Source organism: Chelonoidis abingdonii, chromosome 1, assembly GCF_003597395.2.
Source record: "Chelonoidis abingdonii isolate Lonesome George chromosome 1, CheloAbing_2.0, whole genome shotgun sequence".
Lineage (NCBI taxonomy): Eukaryota > Metazoa > Chordata > Testudines > Testudinidae > Chelonoidis > Chelonoidis abingdonii.
Window position 1 is genome coordinate 123,546,764 of NC_133769.1, and position 22,999 is coordinate 123,569,762.

Sequence of the window (22,999 nt, forward strand, 5' to 3'; positions counted from 1 at the left end):
ATGTGCGCTATGGATGGCAGGAGACAGAGAACTTGGGTCATTGCGCCTGTCAGGTTCACTCCCTCTGGCGAGGCCGCTGACATGGACATGTCGGATTTTAGACGACGCTACTGGGCTATAGCGGACTTCGGTTCATCCAGTTTATAGCCATTCTTTTGTTCTTACGTGTATCCAAAGGGTCAGTCTTAGGAATTCATTCTATTCAAACTTATTCATAAATGCTTGCGAGGGAATAGGGTTGGGTCAAAAGTGACGGTGGCAATGCTTTGCGATGATATAAACTTCTCACGATAGTTAGCAATCCGGAAGACTCGTTGAAGAACTTCAAAAAATGCTCACAAACTGAAGTAGGGCATATGGCAAATGAAATTTCAATTGTGGTAATTGTTTAACAGTTAATGGCACACTGGGAAAATAACCTCAACCTATAATTAATTATGATGGGAGCTAATTTAGCCACAACTTAGGAAAAAGTCTTGGCAGTTCATCATGGATAGTTCTTGGAACATCACACAGTGTTGGGGCAGTCAAAAAGCAAACGTTGTGTGGTCGATTTTAAAGGACGAATAGAAGACAGATATCTTATTCTTATTATAATCAGATGTGATCCCACATCTCGATCTGGTAAGATGTGGTTCCCTACTCTCCAAAGATATACTGGCACTAGGAAAAGGTTCACTCCGGACAGGGAACTAAATTGTTAGGGGTTCTGGAACGTCGGGTCCCATATGAGGGAGATTTAAAGAGGCTAGGACTATTTCCAACTTGGAAAAGAGGAGACTTATATGAATAAAGGTTACAGAATATGAGTGGCATGAGACGTGGAGTAAGAATAGTACTTTATTTACTTGCTTTTTTCTTGACATGCCTATACCCTGCACACTGTGTGGATGTCTCACAGAGAACCACAGGTATCGCTGAATGAGCTCCCACAAAGATCTTTGACTGATAGTTGCTGCTAATAAGTTACAGCTCCCATCATATTATATGTTATAGTTGAGGTTTATTTCTTGTCCCATGTGCATTACTTTCATTTATCCACATAATTTCATTGCCATTTTATTGCCCCATTACTGTTTAGTTTTGTGAGATTTTTTGAAGTTCTTCCTCTGAGTCTTGCTTTTGTCCTTAACTATCTTGAAGTTTATATTCATCTGCAAACTTTGGGCCACCTCCTTATGTTACCCTTTCTCACAGTCATTTTGATGAATAGTTGAAATAGAATTGATCTTAGGATGACCGTTTGTAGAGAAACACGTCAAGAACATAAGAATATGGACGCGTCTATACCGGCATCAGACCAAGGTCGATACTAGAGACCAGTTCATGTCATGTGCATCTACCGGACAGTGTGTTCCAATGTCAGGTGCCCCAGACGGGAGTGACTAACCGAGCAATGACCAAGTGTTCGCTCTCTCCTCGGCCAATCCACATCGCATTCTCTAACTGACAAAACACAGAGCTGTTGAGACACCATCTTACCCCATCCCTGGGCTAATAGCCATTTATGGACTTAAGCCTCCAATGAAATATATCCTCCAGTCTTCTTCTTAAGTGCTTTATATGTCCCTTACTTCACAACGCTACCGTCAGGTAAGGAGTGAGTTCACAAGTTGACTGTGGTGCGTGGGTGATGTAGCAACAACCCTTCCTTTTATTTGTTTTAAACCTGCTGCCTATTAATTTCATTTGGTGACCCCTAGTTCTTGTATTATGGGAATAAGTAAATAACTTTTCCTTATCCACTTTCTCCACATCGATTTATTCCTTACATCACCATTATTATAACATCTCTAGTTACCCCTCTCCATTCTGAGAATTTACCATTTATTCCTACCCTTTGTTCCCTGTCTTTTTAACCAGTTCTCAGTCCATGAAAGGACCTTGCCTTTTATCCCATGACAACTTAATTTATGCAAGAGCCTTTGGTGAGCGACCTTGTCAAAGGCTTTCTGGAAATCTAAGTATGCTGTGTCCACTGGATCCCTCTAGTCCACATGTTTGTTTGACCCCTTCAAAGAACTCTAATAGATTAGTAAGACATGATTTCCCTGTTCAGAAACCATGTTGACTTTTGCCCAGCAATTTAGGTTCTCCTATGTGTCTAACAATTTTATTCTTTATTATTGTTTCACCTAATTTGCCCAGTACTAATGTTAGACTTACCAGTCTGTAATTGCCGGGATCACCTCTAAAGCCCTTTTTTAAATATTGGCGTTAAGTTAGCTATCTTCCAGTCATTGGATACAGAAGCTGATTTAAAGGACAGGTTACAAACCATAGTTAATAGTTCTGCAACTTCACATTTGAGTTGTTTCAGAACTCTTGGGTGAATGCCATCTGGTCCCGGTGACTTGTTACTGTTAAGTGTATCAATTAATTTCAAAACCTTCTCTAGTGACACTTCACCTACAAAAACCGGCTCGGGTTTCTGAATCTCCCTAACATCCTAAGCCGTGAAGCAAAGAATCTGTTTAGTTTATCTGCAATGACTTTATTGTCTTTAAGCGCTCCTTTTGTCTCTCGATCATCCACACCCACTGTTTAGCAGGCTTCCTGCTTCTGATGTACTTAAAACATTTTATTACCTTTTGAGTTTTTGGCTAGCCGTTCTTCAAACTTCTCTTTGGCTTTTCTTTTCACATTTTTACACTTAATTTGGCAGTGTTTATGCTCCTTTCTATCTACCTCCCTAGGATTTGACTTTCACTTTTTAAAAGATGCCTTTTTATCTCTCTGCTTCATTTACATGGTTGTTAAGCCACGATGGCTCTTTTTTAGTTCTTTTACTGTGTTTCTTAATTTGGGGTATACATTTAAGTTGGGCCTCTATTATGGTGTCTTTGAAAAGCGTACATGTAGCTTTCAGGAATTTCACTTTAGTCACTGTACCTTTTAATTTCTGTTTAACTAATACCCTCATTTTTGCATAGTTCCCCTTTTTGAAATTAAATGCCACAGTGGTGGCTGAGATATTCTTCCTACCACAGGGATGTTAAATGTTATATTATGGTCACTGTTTCCAAGTAGTCCTGTTATAGTTACCTCTTGGACCAGCTCCTGCACTCCACTCAGGTCTAAATCGAGAGTCATTTAAAGTATCGAGAAATTTTGTGTCTGCATTTCATCCTGAGGTGATATGTCCCCAGTCAATATGGGGAGAACTGAAATCCCCTATTATTATTGAGGTCTTAATTTTGATAGCCTCTCTAATTTTCCTTAGCATTTCATCGTCACGATCACTGTCCTGGTCAGGTGGTCGATAATAGTGCCCTAATGTTAGTCTTATTAGAGCATGAAATTACTATCCATAGAGATTCTGTGGAACATGTGGATTCATTTAAGATTTTTACTTCATTTGATTCTACGTTTTCTTTCACATGTTGTGCAGAGGTGGGGAGTGGCACTATCTGTTCTGTCCTGCCTTAATTTCCTATATTCAGGAACACCGTGAAAAGTATAAGGAGTGTGCTCCTGCCGATAAAGTCCTATTCACCTGGACACTTTTCTTCAGTAAAACTTTTATATGGGATGTGTTTTTTTTTTTAACACACTTGAATGACAAAAGTTTTGCTGACAAAGTGCTGGTGTAGACAAAAAGCCTAACTGTGTAGATTCGAGGAGGATTAGAGACATAGTTTGAACTTCAGGTATGTGCAAAAAAAATTAGACTAACCACATGATTTGTAAATGCTAATTTTTTTTATGAATGGCTCTATCTTGGAAAGCCTTTATTCAAATGACTCCAAATTTGGCACACCACCCCTATCCTCTACCTCATGATGCACAAATTTAGACAATCTGAGTAAGCACATAGATTTCAAGCACTTCTAATAATAGCCTTTTAAACCAGGGGTAGGCATCCTATGGCATGCGTGCCAAAGGGGGACACGTGAGCTGATTTTCAGTGGCACTCACACTGCCCAGGTCCTGGCCACTGGTCTGGGGGGCTCTGCATTTTATTTTAATTTTAAATGAAGCTTCTTAAACACTTTAAAAATCTTATTTAATTTACATACAACAATAGTTTAGTTATATATTATAGACTTATAGAAAGAGACCTTCTAAAAACATGAAATTATATTACTGGCATGCAAAAATTAAATCAGAGTGAATAAATGAAGACTCGGCACACCACTTCGGAAAGGTTGACGACCCCTGTTTTAAACAGACAGTGATGCTCAGCCTTAATTACAGCAGAATTGGTGCTCTGTGTCCAAAACAGTGATGGGCAAGTTTGATGATTATTTTGTTTTTAAAGCTTCCAAGCAGGCCAGAGCAAGTTAAATCAAAATGGTATAAATCACTTATTTCAAGTAGGGTTGCCACCACTGAGATTAATAATTGGCCTTGCACCAACCACTCCATTCCAGATAAAGAGTCCTAGTACTGACCATGCAAACCTCATGTCCATCTCGCTTCCCAAAGTCCTCAAGGAATCACTCCCTACTGTCCCAGCCAGGAGCCCTGGTTCTTACCCTCTCCCTGCTGGTGAGTCTCAGGTCGGTCCTACTTCCTGGTTTCTGACTCTGAGAGGAGCTGCCTTGGTTTCAGCAGGTGAGGGCTCAGCTCAAAGTGAAACCTGTGTGCTGGCAACTCTCCCTACAGAGATGTGCCTGTCTGGTATTACAGGATTGTTGCATGCACAGCCAAAAAGGCACACTATATCTTTTCAGATGTAGGCGGGTAAAAACCAGCCAGGTGGCAATCCTAATTTTAAGCATGATTTAAATCAGTGAGCAGGAAATTATATTTCATCTTTGATTTAATCTTGTTTTGCCTTTGTATTTTTTAGCTATTTTCCTAAAAAAAAAAAAAAAAAAAAAAAAAAAGGTTGTTGGTTGGTGACCTATTAAACTTTTACACTAAATTTGGTGGTACTTTTTGCTAACCAAGAGAATATTGTGTATACATACATTTATTTAAGATGATATATAGCTTAACGGACATTTATTCAGAGTCTTAATTTTTACTTTGTTAAATGGTGAAATGGTGCATTTCTCATTTACTAGATTAATTTTTTTACTTGTGACTTATGTGAGGTTGGATTTTGATGGAAATTCAATTAATGTGCAAAACCAGCTTTTAAAATTGTTTATTAAATAAAATTACCTTAAATGTGCTGGCTGTATTGGGGGAGGGGGGAAGGGAATCAAAACCTGTTTTGCAGCTTAGACTGTTTTATTAAAGGAAGTATCAAGTATCTGCTTAAAAAAAAAGAACTAGATAAATTCATGGAGGATAAGTCCATTAATGGCTATTAGGCAGGCCCTAGCCTCTGTTTGCCAGAAGCTGGGAATGGGTGACGGGATGGGTCACTTCATCACCTGTTCTGTTCATTCCTCTGGGGCACCTGGCATTGGCCACTGTCAGAAGACAGGACACTGGGCTAGATGGACCCTTGGTCTGACCGTATGGCCATTCTTATGTATCTGTAGTTATTGTACTGAACCGATTGTTTATGGTCCCTATATCCTTCGTGATTTTAGGTTTAGTAAGTCTCATTCTGACACCTAGTTTTTATTAATAAATTGGAAGAGGAAAACACGTTTTCTTGCGTTTCAACTTATTCATTTTCTCACGTTAGAATGACTTAATCATTGAACTGAATAAGTTGAATAAACTAAAATGGAGGAAGTATGCTCTGCACCTTGAGGAGAAGCTACTCTGTCAAAAGCTGGATTAGTGCTTCAGCAAATTCAAGTTGCAAGTATTAGGCAGTGACATTCACCAGTTCAGTGGTTTTTTCTTTAAAACTTTGGCAGCAAACGTACTGTGATTATTTTATTTAATTAATTGGTTTTAATAGGTTATGATAAATTTAGGCCTAAAACTTGAAATTGGTGTTCTAGATTAACTTGAAATAGGTTAATTTTAAAAAAGAAAAACTATTTAAACAATTACATTGTGAAATGGCAGAAACTTTGATAGTGACACCTCTGTTTATTATGTTATGATTCAGTTTCCCTTTCAGTGAATAACAGAATACGCTCCAGAATCGAGTGTAATATTTCATTGGTTTTAATTGCTTCATTTTATCTGCACTTTATCAGTCAGAAAATGGAGTGTATAACCCTGAAAAATAAGATTACTGTCAGACTTGAAGCTTTATTTGTTACTTCTGCGTTCAGTTGCATAGTGGAGCTACAGGGGGTTGCCCCTCAAGGGTCAAAGGTACAGTCACTAGTAAGATTATTTACCTATTGCACAATTTGCTGTATGTGCGAATTACAGTTCCTGGGTGCAGATCCTTAGCTGTTGTAAATTGTCATAGCTCCATTAAGTCAGAGCTTTACCAGTTGAGGATCTGCTCCTTAAAGTATATATAGCAGTGTAATACAGTAAACCAGTCAAACATTGTCAGATTGGATAGCTAGTTGAATGCTTCTTTTGCTTTGTTCTGATACCTGATTCAGCTTTTTTCTGCTATTTATTCCTCTTCTCCATACTTAAGATGCATGAACAATGTTGAAATAAACTTTTAGTGTATGAAAATAAAATTATTTAAACTACTTGGCTGTTTGTGAATCATCCTTATTTAGCCTGTAAACGGACACAGGGGCAGCACAGAAGGAAAATATAAACATCTTTGTTGTTCACCATTACTTAGCAAATGTGTGTGCTTCCTTGCTAAGCCATACATTTTTATGGCTTGTGTGTCCAACAGGAATAACTTGTTTTTTAAGCCTAAAGGAGTACCCGATAATAAAGCGATGCAGCTTTGCTTTTTCTTCCTAGCATGTTTATGCTTTGACACAGGCGGTAAGAAGGAACTGAAGGGTGGCTGGGTCGGCTGAGGTATATATCCGGTGCCATAGTGGTGGCACTCCAGGGGGCGCCCAGCCGACCCACCAAGTGTTGCTAGGGTAAAAAGTCTTCCGACGAACGTGCACGTGGCGTGCGCACACCTAACTGGAATGGATATGAGCAATCACTCGAAGAAGAAAAAGACAGTTACTCACCTTTGTAAATGTTCTTGATTTGTCTGGGGTTATGCAAACTGTACTGATGGTATTTGTTTACTTTTTGGTTTCTTGAGAAGTAATGCATTTCTCTAGAATTATGTGAATGAAGGGGGATGGGAGGGAAGTGCTGTAGTGCTTAACAGCATTGCCAAGGATCTTCTATCTCAGACTTGCGTTGCTCCAGGCCCAAAGTAGAGTGAATTCCTTATTGAGATACTTGATTTGAATCTTCTTTAAAAGAGTGATTGGGGGGTGGGGGTGGGGAGGGTTGGATACTAGGAATTTATTTATGTACAAGGACAATGGGCAGATGCTTTTAACTTTGTACCATTTTTAGAAATGCTTCCTTTCACTTGTTCATACATAAGTAGAAAATGTGTCTTGGCTTTATGTAGCCTATCTAAAGAAGGAAATAGGTGAAGTCTGTGTTAAAGTTTGGTCATTGCTACAGTGAACAGATTGAAGAATATAGCAATTTAAAAAAGAGGCACAGTATAGTGTTTAAAAATATCTAGATTTATGTTTTGCAAAAAATGCTTTTCATTCATCTTCATGGTCAGGGCAGGAAAATTAGAGAGGTTCTACTAGAAATAAGGTGCTTCTTGAGAGAGACACCATTGCATTAAAGCACAAGGTTCAACCTTCTGAGCTTTGTGGCTGCGTACTTCCATTTGTACTTCTGTGATTATATACATTCTGTTTTCAGCACAAACAAGAAAGGATAGTGTTGACAAATTTCATTAACCAGTTTACATTGGAAAGCTTTATAAAGGCCATCTAAGGCCAAATAGTGTATTAGAATGGGTCAGGGTGAGGGATTCAGGGTCTTAAAATTGGCACTACTTTTTAGTAATCCTTACCACTGTCAAATCAGTGTTCCTTGGCAGTTTTGAAGTTTGTATTTGGGCTGGTTCCAGGCTGGTTCTTCTAACTATGCATTTCACTTTCAGAATTGACTATATTGTTTCATTTGTGTGGATGAGGCATAATTCTTGAGCTTCCCAAATAGTTGTTGCCATTAGGAAAGACTCAAACTCAGTCTTGGGTTGTCCACACAAACATTTAGTTATGGCTAGACTGGGGGTGAATCTACTCTGCTTGAGCCAGCTGCACACTAACTTTCCCATGGACTCTGCTCATGCACATTATTTGTTCCTGTGCTTTTGATCTTGTCGCATTTCAAAGCAGATTAAACAGTCTGTTAGTGCACTCTGATCTAATGTGTGTCAGCTGAGTCCATGTGGCCAGTTAGTGCAGGGTAGATTCACAGCCCAGCTTGCTGTGAGCTAGGTGTTCATATAGACAAGCCCCTAGTATCCAACAGGTTTTTAAAAACTGATGCAAAACGGTCAACTTTGCAGGGTAGAAAGTGCCTAAATCAGATGACTTTCAGAAAAATCTGTCATGCCAGAGATTCCTATTGTATCCAGTCAGTATCCATAAGAACGGCCATACTGGGTCAGACCAAAGGTCCATTTAGCCCAGTATCTTGTCTTCCAACAGTGGCCAATGCCATGTGTCCCAGAGGGAATGAACAGAACAGGTCATCATCAAGTAATCCATTCCCAACTTCTGGCAAACAGAGGCTAGGGACACCATCCTGCCTAATAGCCATTGATGGACTATCCTCCATGAACTTAACTAGTTCTTTCTGAACCCTGTTATAGATGGGCCTTCACAAGATTCTCTGGCAAGGAGTTCCACAGGTTGATTGTGTGTTGTGGGAAAAGGACCACCGCTAGCCCAAATAAACTTAGAAAAGTATGAGGACAGGCGTAGGGAGGGCCCAAAAGGGGAAGGTAGGCAAAGAGAAGGTAGTTACAGTAGAACCTCAGTTACGAACACCAGAGTTAACCACACACCTTATTTGGAGCTGGAAGTATGCAATCTGTCAGCAGCATAGACTTAACCCGCCCCTCCCCTCAAACAGTACAGTGCTGTTAAACGTAAACTATTAAAACAGAGGAAAGCAGCATATTTGTTCAGCATAGTAATATTTCAAAGCTGTATTAAGTCAATGTTCAGCTGTAAACTTTTGAAAGAACAACCATAAAATTTTATTCAGAGTTATGAATATTTCAGAGTTAAGAACAACCTCCATTCCAGACGTGCTCATAACACTGAGGTTCTACTAAACCAGGGGTGGGCAAACTTTTTGGCCCCAGGGCCACGTCGGTGTTGCGCAACTGTATGGAGGGCTGGGTAGGGAAGGCTGTCCCTCCCCAAACAGCCTGGCACCTGCCCCCTACCAAACCCCTACCACTGCCCCCCTCATAACCCCCAGCTCATCCAACCTCCCCACTCCTTGTCCCCTGACCACCCCCATCCAACCCTCTGCTTCCTGTCCCCTGACTGCCCTGACCCTTATCCAGACCCCGTCCCCTGACAGCCCCCTCAGGACTTCCACTCCTTATCCAACCATCCTCTGCTCCTTGTCCCCCTCCCAGGATCCCTCACCCCTAACTGTCCCCCGGGATCCCGCTCCCTTATCCAGCCCCCCCCCGCTCCCTGTCCCCTTACTGCTCTCCTGACCCCTATCCACACCCCCGACAGGCCCCCCGGGACTCCTACTCCCAACCCTCCGTGTTCCCCATCCCCTGACACACACTCCTAACCTCCACCCCATCCAATTGCCCCTCCTCCCTAACTGCCCCACAAGACCCCCTGCTCCCTTACCCAACCCTCCCGCCCCCTTACCAACAGCAGGTGGTCGCAGCTGGGACACCTGGTCAGAGCCAGCTGCACTCCCCACACTGCCCAGCGGGAGCGGCGGGCCAGAGTGCATCCCATGCGGTGGCATGGCTGGGGACTAGGATCCCCGGCTAGGAGCTCAGGGGCCAGGCAGGATGGTCCTGCGGGCTGGATGTGGCCTGCGGGCCATGGTTTGCCCACGTCGGTACTAAACATTCATGTGTAAAGTTTCAGAGGGACACTATTGAAACGAAAAGAATAGGTGGAATGGTGTAAGAGTGGGAATGTAGGAAGGGCTGTAGTTTTTAAAAGGATGTTAACATAAAGCACTTTAGTGCAAATGATGCTTACGCTCTACCCAGGTATTCTCAAAGGAGATGTTAAATCTGAACATGCTAAACATGCATATTTCATATATCTTCTCTAGTCATGTTTTTCTGTTTTTAGACAACTAATTATTTATAGATTTGTACTAAAACATTAATAGAATTAATTACCTGAAATTAACCTGTTAATAGCTAATGCACAAACATCTTGTCTTTCAGAGACAAAGCAATGAAATAAATAAATATTAATAAGCCTCTGCAGTAATTTCAAATGCTGAAAATATATTTCAGATCCTTGTTTTAATAGTTTGTAAGCTACAGTAGGCTATTACTGTGAGACAAACTGGCTACTTGTCAATCTCCTCAAATATGTTTTAAGGTTGCCTGTCAGTTGAATGGTACTCTGGTTTAATTTATAATACACAAGTTGAAGTTCCTGATAAATGCATGCAAACTGTTTTACTGCAGTTTAAAAAAAAAAAAAAAGTGCTATAAGAGTTGTTTCTTCTACAAACCCAAGTTATGGAGCTTCTCTATCATGGTAGTTCGAAGTCATGGACTGTCAAGTCTCTGAAATTCTCACTCATTCCTAAAGGTAGTTAGCTATCAAGGTCTTGGCTGGAATAGCTGTCTTATGGAATCACAAGGAAGAATGGATTTAGCTTGGGGGATGGCAGTGAGGGAAGCCACTAACTTCAGTTCTATTTAAGCATATTTGTAGCTAGCACAGTCCTTTTACACATGATACGCAGAGCAAAAATATGAAATAGCTGTATGTTTTGGGTTTCAAAGAAGCCTGTTCTCCCAGTGCCCACACAGAGATACCAGATTGATGCAATATATCATGTTTCAATATTTACTATCAAACCTGACTCAGTCATTGCTTTGAAATAGGATTGTGTTTTTATTAAAAATATAAGCTGCATTTAAGCAAAAGAGCAAACACAAGTTCTGGCAACTCAATCTTTGAAAAATATGGGTTCAGTCCCCTGTTTCCATGAAGTCGAGCTAGGTACAGTTGAAGAGCAGAGAGACTAAAATAGCTTAAGCCACTGCTTCTTTTGTTCTTGTCTCTGACCAGGAACCAAACCAGCCCTTGGTGCAAATTATAACTTTTGCAAGGTTACTGTAACTTAAACCAGCTTGTAATGATTCTCTAGGAGCCATTATACTATCAAGGATCACTAAAATGCAGTATGGTCTTCTCTGCACTTCACACATCCCTTTGGCCAGTTTTATGTTATCAGAAAATTTCTCTATGCCAGAGGAATCCCTAGCTGCCGCCAACAGCAAGTGAGCAGAATGCCTTCAAAATAGGGTACTAAGCTTTTTTCTTCCTTTGCTTGAAAACTTCACGTTCCCATTCTAAAAATAATTTTCAATTCTATTTCCAGCCTGCTGTATGTTAGAATGAAATAGATCCATAACTAAAGCTACTGCTATTATCTCTTGGCCTATAGTGCTGCCTTTCGACAACATTTATCTTCTTCATATTTTGCTTTTGCTAAATAGTCCTCATTAGTTGGTTTTCCCTATTAATACTTAAAAATATATGGGGTTCCTAGCTATTGTTGTATGACAACAGTGCCATACTTTAATGTTCACCAGAAGTCTAAATTCTAAAACAGTAGCTAAAAACTTAACGAAATGTATACAAACAGGCCTATTTTGTCAATGAACTTTTTGTCACGGATGTAAAGACATTAAAATGACTGTATTCAGAAGTGCGTGCCAAACATTCAAGGAAAAGGTACATTTTAGATCTGAACATATTTGTATGTAGACACTCCTCACAGTAATTAAAACAGGTATTTTCACTCCAGTGATATAAGTTTTTACATTAATTACTTAACTGGAGTTGGTGCTTTTCCTTGTATAAACTTGTTAAACTCATTCTCCGCATATAAAGCATGCGAAGTACTTGGAAAATTCATCATTTTTGTAGCCTCATGTTGTCTTTTTCTTCCTGAAAATAAACTCTTTAATTAAACAAGCTTGCATTTTTTTCTTCCTATGGACATAAACTTATATATACACTACACACTTTTCTCTGTTTTAATATTAACACTTCATAGATTCAGAGGACAGCGGGAAGTGATGAGATTTAAGGACTTTCTGCAGTTTTTAATAAAAACTTAGTTTAATAAAGGTTCAATTATTACTATTAAGTGTATGTATATATTTGATATGGTATATTGTATGCACATGAGTTAAGTAGTAATTTATATGAAAACTTCAATTGAATGTTTAATTCCAAATTTGATAACATTTGTGTTGGCAGATAAAATTATTATACAGAAGTCTCAATTTAGTGGCCATGCTTTTCTGTTTCAGAATCTTGGATGAGGATGGACTGACACAGTTGAAAGTTTTTTGTTTTATTAAGGGGTGGAGTGCAAAGGTGTTTTTTGTAGTGGGGAGGCAACTCTGGTTCATTCTTACAAGTATGAATGGAAAATATGCAGCAACATACATTTAGCCACTTCTAGTCAGCTTGAACTTGAAATAATTTTCAACATTTGAAATGTGTTTTGGGTAGTTTTGCTTTGAAGTACTTTTTCCCCCAGAGCTATTTCTCTTAACTAATGAGAAAATGTTTCTTGGCCTCAGTCTACACTTACAGTTTTGCAGCGCTGGCCGTTACAGCTGTGCTCGTACAGCTGTGTACGGCCAGCGCTGCAGTGTGTCCACACTGACAGCGACCAGCGCTGCAGTGTGGCCACACTTGCACCAGTTGCAGCGCTGTTGTGAGTGGTGCATTGTGGGCAGCTATCCCACAGAGCACCTCATCCCATTTTGTCGCTGTGGTTGTGGGAAGGGACGGAAGGGTGCGGGTCATTCCACTTACCTGTTTCACCACGCGTGGTGCATTCGCTTCCTTTTCAGCCGTTGGTGCCATTGTGAGTCTGTCGCCGTAGATTTCGAGAGAGAAATGGAGCCGGAGCTGCTGAGGACATTGCTGATGAATGTTGCCAGCACATCCGTGGCAGTGAGAGCTTTCCTTATGCTCCAAAGTGGACAGTGGAGAAGCTCAGATGATGAATAGCAGCGCTGACGCAACCTGACAGTAAATTGCTTGTGGCTAGTAACAGACGTGCCGTGCAGGTGGAACGCCGCGACTTTGGGCTCGAGGAGAACAAGCACTTGGTGGTGGATCACATTGTTCCTGCAAGTCTGGGTGTCGAGCATGGCTGCCAACTTGTAGAATGAGAAAGCTACTTTCATGGACTGGTGTGCTGAGCTCGCCCAACCTGGCGCCAAGGACACGAGACTGAGAGCTGCCTCTGTCAGTGGAGAGCAGGTGGCTATTTCAGTCTGGAAGCTGGGCTACTGCCAGACAAGCTGCGATTCGTCGCAACCAGTTTGGAGGGGAAAGTCGCCGTTGGGAATACTTGATGATGCAATTTGCAGGGCCATTAATCGCATCCTGTCAGAGAACCGTGAGTCTGGGGAATGTGCAGGACATTGTGGATGGCTTTGCATTATGGGTTTCCTAACTGTGGAGGGGGCATAGAGGAACGCATATTCCTTTTGGCACCACCCCCCACCTGGCATCGAAGTACATTAATCGAAAGGGTATTTCTCAATGGTTCTCCCAGCGCTTGTGGCATCACCATGGGGCGCTTTCCTGACATTTACCACAGGATGGCCTTGAAAGGGCATGATGCACGCATCTTTCGAACCGTGGCCTGTTCAGGAGCTGCAAGCAGGGACTTTTTTCCGAGACAGAAAGATCACAGGGGGACGTCGAATGCCCATTTGATCTGAGACCCTGCTTACCTGTTTGCCTTGGCTCATGAAACCGTACACAGGGGAAGCTTGACATGAGCGATAGGACCAATTCACATAAGGCTGAGCCGGTGCAGAATGACTGTTGGAGCTGTGCTTTTTTTCTGGCCGTTTAAAGGGAGATGGAGAAGTCTGTACGTAAGCTAGATGGGGGTGGGAAAAGGCAGATCCAACGATTATAACCGCGTGCTGTATCCTCCACTAATATTTGTGACGGACAAGGGTGAAACCTTCATTGACGAATGGACCCCGGAGGTTCAACGCCTGGAGGCTGAATTGGAACAGCCAAGGAGAGCCAAGGCGATAGAGAGCCCAGCACAGTGGCTTCAAGGATAAGGATGCCTTAAAGGCAGCACTTTGAGCTGGAAAGCCAACAGTAAATGTGGGTGCTTCCACGTGCAGTTAAGAGCATGCTCACAGCGTTACCTGCAGTGTTTCATTGATTTGCATGTTCCTATTTTTACTTGTAGTAGATGTTCGTTTCATGTATATAAACGGTGAATAAAAAGACAGAATCCTTTATTAAAACAATACAATCATAAACATGAGGGGTGCGGTGATTAGCATTACACTCACAGGTTTGAATATGTTCTTCCTTGAGGGCTCTGCACTGCCTGCTGCCTTGCACTTGGGGCACTGCCTGCTCTGCACTTGCGGGCACTGCTGCTGACTGCTCTTGGGATTAAAAGCTGCATGTATGGGTGTTGAGTGCATTTGGTAACGGTCGTAGTTTATCAGGTCTGTGAGGTGAACAGACTGGTGTTGGGGCAGTCTGGTGGTGGTAACCACCAGGAGCTGGAGAAGGGTGTTTTGAGGAACATTGGGCACAGTGTCTGAGTTTTGGGATGGACTGAGGCAGCCACGTATGGTCTGCCTGCATGGTCTACCATGTCTGACCACATCTTGAACACGGGTCGGCTTCGTGGGGGGGTGGGGTCGGGCCTGGGTCCCCTTCTGGCTTTCGTACACTGCTGCCAGGGGTAAGGCAGACCAGGTGCTGGGGAAAAAAATCACAGAGAAAAATTCACCCAGTCCCCAGGAGCAGAGCAGCAGGGGCATGATCACAGAAAAGCGTAGACAGGTGTTAGCACCCAACCAGGGACACTCAGCAAAGTCCATGGTGTGGGGGGCAGGAGCCAGGGGCCTTCCCCCGAAGTCAGGAGACCCTGACCCTTCCAGCTGTGCCCCCCGGCTTTTGTTCTTTCCCGGGCCAGCAGGGCACCTGGGCTGTTCTCCAGCACGTTCTTTGTGGAGCCTTGCGGCAGCGGGGCCCGTCAGTTTACCACCCTTTGCCGGCTACAGGGTGTCGGCTGTTTCTATGCAGACCGTCGGCCGTCACCCCTGCCCTCTAGGGGTCGCTGCACCTTATCCTGCATCACCTAGCTATCGAGTCGACACGAGGGGAAACTGAGGCACACACCATATTCAGAGACAACATTGAGAACATTCCCACTTCGTCCTGGGCAGTATGCCTCCCAGGGTGGGAATGCAAGACACTGGGTGTTGCTGGGCACTGGGAGCACTGAGGACTCTGCCCACCGGAGCCTCAACCCCAGCCCTGCTGCAGCTCCCCCTGGCAGCTCCGCTGTGGGTTGCCCAGCTGAGAAAAGAGGGGACTGTCAGCCGCCCAAGCACCGGGCAAGCCCTAGCGTGGGGAGACACCCCGAACCCAACTGGTGATGGAGACACAGGCCTGGTGCGTGCTCCCAGCTCTGGGGTGGGGGGCTGCAGCGCGTCAGCCCCCTTAGGGTCACACTGGCTTGTTTGGAGGAGCCCCCCGGCCTCCTCGCGGGCTGGGAGTGAACCTCAGAGCCGCCGGCCCCCTGCAACGAGTCCAGCTGGACGGGGGCACCTGCGGGAGACTTGAGTGACCCAGCCAGCGCTCTGAGGACACCCTGGGGTGTCACGGAGCAGAAAGTTACAGCCTGGTCCTCGCGGGGTCACTTCAGAGCCCAGAGCTCGCTCGGACCCCCACTTGAGCCCCAGTCCGGAGCTGCGGCAAACCCCGCTCTCCGGCTCTCCCCGCCGGAGCTCCGGCAAGCCCCGCTCTTCCCGGCCGGAGCGCGCAACCCCGCTCTCGGCCGGAGCTCCGGCAAGCCCGCTCTCCCTCCTCTCCAGGCTCTGAGCCCAGGGCAGTGGGATGCTAAGCCTGACCGAGAGGCTGAAAAGGAATGCTGGGATAAGTCCTAATACCTGGAGGCCAAGAAACGCTGGTGAGTGTCCACACCTGATGACCAGGGCTGCATCACCAGCGCTGGTCTCGGCTACACCCGGAAGCAGACCCAGGTGTACAGCAGCGCTGCAAACAGGGAGTTGCAGCGCTGGCTGAGCTTTTAAGTGTAGACACCTGCTAAGTTGCAGCGCTGTAACCCCCTCACCAGCGCTGCAACTTGCAAGTGTAGACAAGGCCTTGAATACCTGCTAGCATGATGTCCAAATGAAATAATATCCAGAGATATCTTTAGCATTCTGTCTCTTGAGTGACCATTTCAACAATGAACTTTGAAATAATAAATATCTAGCATAATGGTTAAATTTTTCAGGAAACAGAATTGTTCAGTTTACTGACTAAACATTTTCTGGCATCAGGGAAACTCTCTTTAATTCTCCTAATATTTTTGTCCCTCCTGTGTCAGTCTGTCCACTGCTACTCCAGGATCCCTGTGGATTCCTCCCAACCCCCAACTGAATTTTGCTGATCCTCTTACCGGCTGAATACCAGTGAATGTAATTCTTCCTCCTGTAACCTGCCCCTTGCACCAGATCAATGTGACACCTCGGCTGGCCAGAGAGATGCCACTCAAGACTTGCTCTCAGTACCTTGCCTCAATTTTCCAGCCTTGGAGTCAATGATAATCTTAGGCTTGGATTCCCCCACGTGGAATTGTGGTGCACTGCTGCTTGTTACTAGGTCTTCCTGCTTTCCTATTTTGTCATATGCACTTAACTGAGCGTATTTCTGATCAGTCCCTTTAGTGTGTTCAAGTACTCCACTTGCACGAGATAATGGAGTTTAGATTTCATCGGAACATTATAGTTTGTAACTGAATGAAACTCTGAATATAATTAGAATTTAAGATCTGACCAAGGTGTAGTCTTTTTATTTATGAAGTATCATGAGCATTTATGGTTCTGTAGACATTATAACCTAAAAATGATGGTCTTTGGACCATTACAATTTGCTTCAGAAACTGGCTATAAATATATCTGTACTGAACAACACTTAGTTTAAAAAATGTAATGAGGAGAATCTTTTCTAATTGGTTTTGTTTGCAAAATATTTCATCAAATAGTAATTTGGAAAAACAACTTTAACTAAAAATTTTATTTGCTTGGTGGTTATTATGCTATCAGTTATTCTCCAAGGATGTTACTTCAAAATGACAAACATTTTATTTGTAGAAACCTTGGTTCAAATCTAATTCACCACCATTGCTGTGGCAAAATTAGTCAGCGAACGTATTCTGCATAATAAAGAAACTAATCAACCCAGGCTGCATAATCTAAACACTGAACTCCAGTATTGACTGCTATCAAGCTTTCATCATACTTGGCTGAAAAGTTCAACTGAATATGAAATAATCAGGTTAGCAAACTCTGCCTTTTGGCTGGATTGCACTATTAGCAATAATTGTAGTGCAATCGCTCTAGAAAGCCTCTCACCCTAACGTTGATGCTTGAAACTTTTTTAATTGCAAGAGACTAAGCATCCACCCACATCAGGTGTATGTATTTTACTGATGAATGTGTTCCAATTAAAAGACAAATAATAAAAAATATCCATCAGGTAAGAAATCCTTAGGCTAACTAACAAAAAGTTGTCCGGCAGTAGTGCATCAAGTAACATTCCATATAACGATTACGTGAGCCTCTGTAGTTAATTGACTTTCAGAAATGTCATGAGAACTTCCTTGCAAACAGTTTAGCTAAACTGCTGATTGCCTTACCATTGATAATTTGCTAATTTTATGTCCTTGAAGTAGGTCAGTCTTGTTAGTATTTACACTTACCTTTGAATTGATCTCCCTGAATAAAGCTTGTAACTGGATCCTAAAGCATTGCGATATGTAACCATTTCCTTTTGTCTTATTGTGAGAGTACTGAATAGACCTGTTCCTGGCTGGAAACTTTTGTTGTAGGTGACCTTTTAAATAGAACTAACAATTCCATAGTATTCAGCAATATATGATGGAAGCCTCCACTATAAGGTATGTTGGCCAAGGTAAATGGTAGGCCACATAGCACTCAATCCTGTTGTGGCTAGCCGACTTCCTTCTCATATTATTTTTCTGATGCCACTTGTGCATTATGCTGCTGTTGGAAGATCTGCTAAAATCCCTGGTGTCCCAGGAACCTATCCTATAAGAATTGACAGTTTTTTGTATGTTTTCAAAGTCACTGCTTTTATATCCCAACTAGTTTATTTTTTAAATTCTCATTTTTATTCTTTTGGTTTATTTGAAAACATACTTTGTTCCTCCGTAGGCAAGCTCAGTGAAATCAAAATAATGAAATCCATGATTTCACCAATTTGGGGAATTTTGTACGGTTAAAGCCAGTTATCTGCACCTCTAGTTTATTGGAGGTGGATGCTGTGGGATATAAAATTGGGAGGCAGCTAGAAATGTTTGCAGTAACTAAAGTACAGAATATTCTGCTTTGTTCAGTAGTCATTTGATATGTACTGCTAAAGGTGATGAAGGTTAATGAAGTACTGCTTACTGGGATGATAGCGTAAACAATTTCTCATGCTTCTGTGCACCTCTCAGTCAATTAAATACTGTATTAGTTCTAAATATACATCTGAAAGCTACTAAAACACCTAAACAATATGATACACGGTTACAGAAATGCAGAATTTGTTTGGTCTGGTTAGGGATAAAATCTGGATAATGGACCAAATAGACCTAAGTGACACCAGTATTTAATGCTTTTTTGCCTTTGTCATGTGTTATGATCAAGTATGAAAGTGAAGGACTATATAAAGTCCTTCCTCCTATCTCCAGAACCCTTAGCTTTTGGTTTGAAGCAAGAGGCTGGATTGGTCTTTTTAACATTTCCATCCTGAAAAGTCACAAGTATTACCTTTCTGTTTACAATGATAGACAGTCAAATTAGTTTTTAAATAAGTTTTTTTAATAGTTAAACAAATTTCATAGTTGAAATGATACCTTCTCTACTGCAAATCTTGATGCTAGTTTCTTAAATATAGTTGGATAAGCTGTACTAAATACATTTTTTTATTGCGGTAGCCTAGAACATTGCGAAACTTTGTTCAGGATCGGTTATTTTCCTTGATGGGCGACTGAAAGATCAGTTTTTCAGGAGAGCAGTCTTTATGCCTTAGTTGGGAAATGTTAGACAATTTCACAAGGATGACTTAGTTACTCGACTGATTTGCTGTGGTCTGTGCTATGTACTTTCATGAAGTTTATAAATCTTCAGGCTAGAAGGAGCCATTGTGATCATCTAGTCCAGTGGTTCTCAAACTCTGGGTTGGGACCCCATTATAATGGGGTTGCCAGGGCTGACTTAGACTTGCTGGGGCCCAGGGCCGAAACCTGAGCCCCACTGCCCGGGGCTGAAGCTTCACCCCTGTGTGGTGGGGTTCAGGTTACAGGCCCGGGTGGAGGGGCTCGATTGTGCTCAGGATTCAGTCCCCCATCTTGGGGTCATGTAGTAATTTTTATTGCCAGAAGGGAGTCACGATGCAATAAAGTTTGAGAACCTCTGATCTAGTCTGATCTCCTTATAACAAAGGCTTAGAATTTCCCCAGAATAATTCCTAGAGCATGTATGTTAAACTAATGTTAAGTAGCAGAGGGTAGCCGTGTTAATCTGGATCTGTAAAAAGCGACAGAATCTTGTGGCATCTTATAGACTAACAGACATGTTGGAGCATAAGCTTTCATGCATGCATCCGACAAAGTGGGTATTCACCCACCTAAGCTTATGCTCCAATACATCTGTTAGTCTATAAGATGCCACAAAACTAATGTTAGTTGGTATTTTTGGTCTGACAAAGACTTTGAAGCATCATGTTACATTCTGAATTTAACCGTTAAGATTGTAGTGCACATAATCACCCTATTGAGCTGTATCAATATCAGTTCCTCCCTTCTCCCTCCCCCTCAATTAATCCAAATGTTAGTTTACTTTCTCTAAGGGATCTGGAGTCTTTTGGTGACCTTGCAGCCCAAGTTGTCTGGCTAATATAGCGTAGGCGAGAGGCAACTCTGCAGGTTTCTTTCCTCCAAACTCTCATGTGTTTAGGTGGCAAGAGAGGCAGCGGCAGGTTATTAGTTACAGATTAGGGAAAGTGATGGTGTATTTTTTCTGTACTTTTGAAGTGGGTTATCCATCTCTTTGAGTTTCAGCAATTATGTGCAGTAGAACCTCAGAGTTACGAACACCTTGGGAATGAAGATTGTAACTCTGAAATGTTCATAATTTTGAACAACTCGTTACTGTTCTTTCAAAAGTTTACAACTGAACATTGACTTAATACAGCTTTGAAATTTTACTATGCAGAAGAAAAATGCTGCTTTTTTCAGTAGTGTACTTTCAACACAATACTGTACAGTGTTTGTTTTTTTGGTCTTTGCTGCTGTCTGATTGTATTTCCGTTTTCAAATGACGTGCAGTTAGTTGACTGGTCATTTCATAACTCTGGCGTTCATAACTCTAAGGCCCAGTCTAAGATATGCGTTTGGGTCAAATTTAGCAGTGCTAAATTGAATTAACCCTGCACTCGTCCGCACAACGAAGCCATTGACTTCGATATAAAGGGCTCCTAAAATCTATTTCTGTACTCCTCCCTGACGAGGGGAATAGTGCTGAAACTGATATTGCCAGTTTGAATTAGGGTTAGTGTAAATGCAATTCAACGGTATTGGCCTCCAGGAGCTATCTTATCCCACAGTGCACTATTGTGACCGCTCTGGACAGCAATCTGAACTTGAATGCACTGGCCAGGTAGACAGGAAAAGCCCCGGGAACTTTTGAATTTCATTTCCTGTTTTCCCAGCATGGAGAGCTGATCAGCACAGGTAACCATGCAGTCTGAGAATCGAAAAAGAGCTCCAGCATGGACTGTATGGGAGATACTTGATCTGATTGCTGTATGAGGATAGGATTCCGTGCTAGCGGAACTATGTTCCAAAAAACGGAATGCCAAAACATTTGAAAGTCTCCAAGGGCATGATAGAGAACACCATAGGGACTCGCTACATTGCTGCATGAAAGTTAAAGAGCTCAGGCAAGTGTACCAGAAAACCAAAAAAGCAAATGAACGATCAGGTGCAGAGCTGCAGACATGCAGCTTCTACGCTGAGCTGCATGCAATTCTAGGGGGGGCCGCCATGACTACCCCACCTCTGACTGTGGATTCCGAGGAGGGGATACTCTCAGCCATGGCTGAGGATTTTGCGAACGGGGAAGATGGTGATGAGGAGGACGAGCTTGCGGAGAGCACACAGCACACCATTCTCTCCAACAGCCAGAATCTTTTTCTCAGCCTGGCTGAAGTAGTCTCCCAAGGTGGTATCCTGGACCATGAGGGGACCTTTGGTGAGTGTACCTTTTTGTAAATATAAAACATGATTTAAAAGCAAACTTTTTAATGATTAATTTGTCCTGAGGACTTGGGATGCATTCACTGCCAGTACAACTACTGGAAAAGTCTGTTAATGTGTCTGGGGATGGAGCGGAAATCCTCCAGGGACATCTCCATGAAGCTCTCCTGGAGGTACTCCAAAAGCCTTTGCAGAAGGTTTCTGGGCAGTGCAACCTTATTCCGTCCTCCATAGTAGGACATTTGACTACGCCATGCTAGTAGCAAGTAATCTGGTATCACTGCATGACAAAGCATGACAGCATATGGTGCCGGTGTTTACTGGCATTCAAGCAACATCCGTTCTTTATCTTGCTGTGTTATCCTCAGGAGAGTGATATCGTTCATGGTAACCTGGTTGAAATTCAGGACTTTAATTAAGGGGACAGAGGTGGCTGTTCCTGTGGGGCTGTTTGCTTGTGACTGAAAAGAAATCATTCCCTGCAGTTAGCCAAGTGTGTATGTGGGGGGAAAGAGGGGGCATTGGCACTGAACTGTTTGCGTTTGACTAGAAGGGATCTTCCCTTGTACCAGCCTCGCGGTGGAGGGAGGGGTAAAATGATGATCCAAGAGAATTGGATATGGGGGGGTGGGTTAGCTTGGTTTCTGTTGCTGCATGTTAACACGAAAACCACAGCACTCAGTGGGCTTTGCTTGGTATGGGAAAGGAGGGCGCTGCTTTTATGAAGGTTTATGAAGGTTGCAGAAGCTGAAAGACAACAGCTTACCATGGCTGCATGCAAGCCAAATTCAGTTGCCCGGCCCTGCATCAGTGATCTCTAACACCAAGCACTCAATATTAAGATGTAAAATGCGAGCTTGTACCGAAATCACGTGCTATGTAATGTGAATAGTGTTGTTCACTGTGAAAGAGTACACGCATTGTTCTGTAAAATGTATCTTTTTAAATACCACTTTCCCTTTTTTCCCTCCTGCAGCTGCAAATTTTTCAAGCCTCCCTCCTCCGTCCCGAAGGCTATCTCAGATAAGGTGGTGAAAAAAACGCATGTGAGATGAAGTGTTCTCTGAAATTATGCAATCGACCTGCAGTGAAAGAGCTTATCTGAATGAGTGGAAGGACACAGTATCACAGTACAGGAAAGCGACCAACGAACGTGAGGACAGGAGGAATGAACATGGGGACAGGAGGGACGAGCACAAGGATAGGAGGGACGCTCGAGATGAGAGATGACGGCAGGAAGATCAGAGAAGGCAGGATGCAACGCTGGGGCTACTGCGGGATCAAACGGACATGCTCCTGCATCTGGTGGCACTTGAGGAATGGCAGCAGGATCGGAGTGCCGCTGCAGCCCGTTTAACCGCCCTCCACGCTCCCCATGTTCCATAGCCTCCGAACTCAGACGCACAAGAGTGTGTGTGTGGGGGGGGAGGCTCTGTGCACCCTGCCACTCCACCCTAGTGGACAGCCTAAGCAAAAGGCTGTCATTCAACAAGTTTGAAGTGGCCTTTTCCTTCCTTCTCTCCTCCCACACCCTGCCCAGGCTACCTTGTCAGTTCTCTCCCTATTTTAATAATCAATTAATAAAGAATACATGTTTTTTAAATGATAGTGACTTTATTTCCTTTGCAAGCAAGCTGTGATGGAAGGGGGGAGG

At 42.8% G+C, this 22,999-nt stretch overlaps 1 protein-coding gene and 1 pseudogene across 2 annotated transcripts in view; both read left to right on the top strand.

Moving 5' to 3' along the window:
* LOC116834153 (pleckstrin homology domain-containing family A member 5-like) overlaps positions 1 to 22,898 on the top strand; it is a 66,341-nt pseudogene extending 43,443 nt beyond the window's left edge.
* Positions 1 to 22,999, top strand: part of LOC116834140 (pleckstrin homology domain-containing family A member 5-like) — a 229,995-nt gene that overhangs the window by 43,235 nt on the left and 163,761 nt on the right. The gene's annotated exons all lie outside the window — the stretch shown is intronic.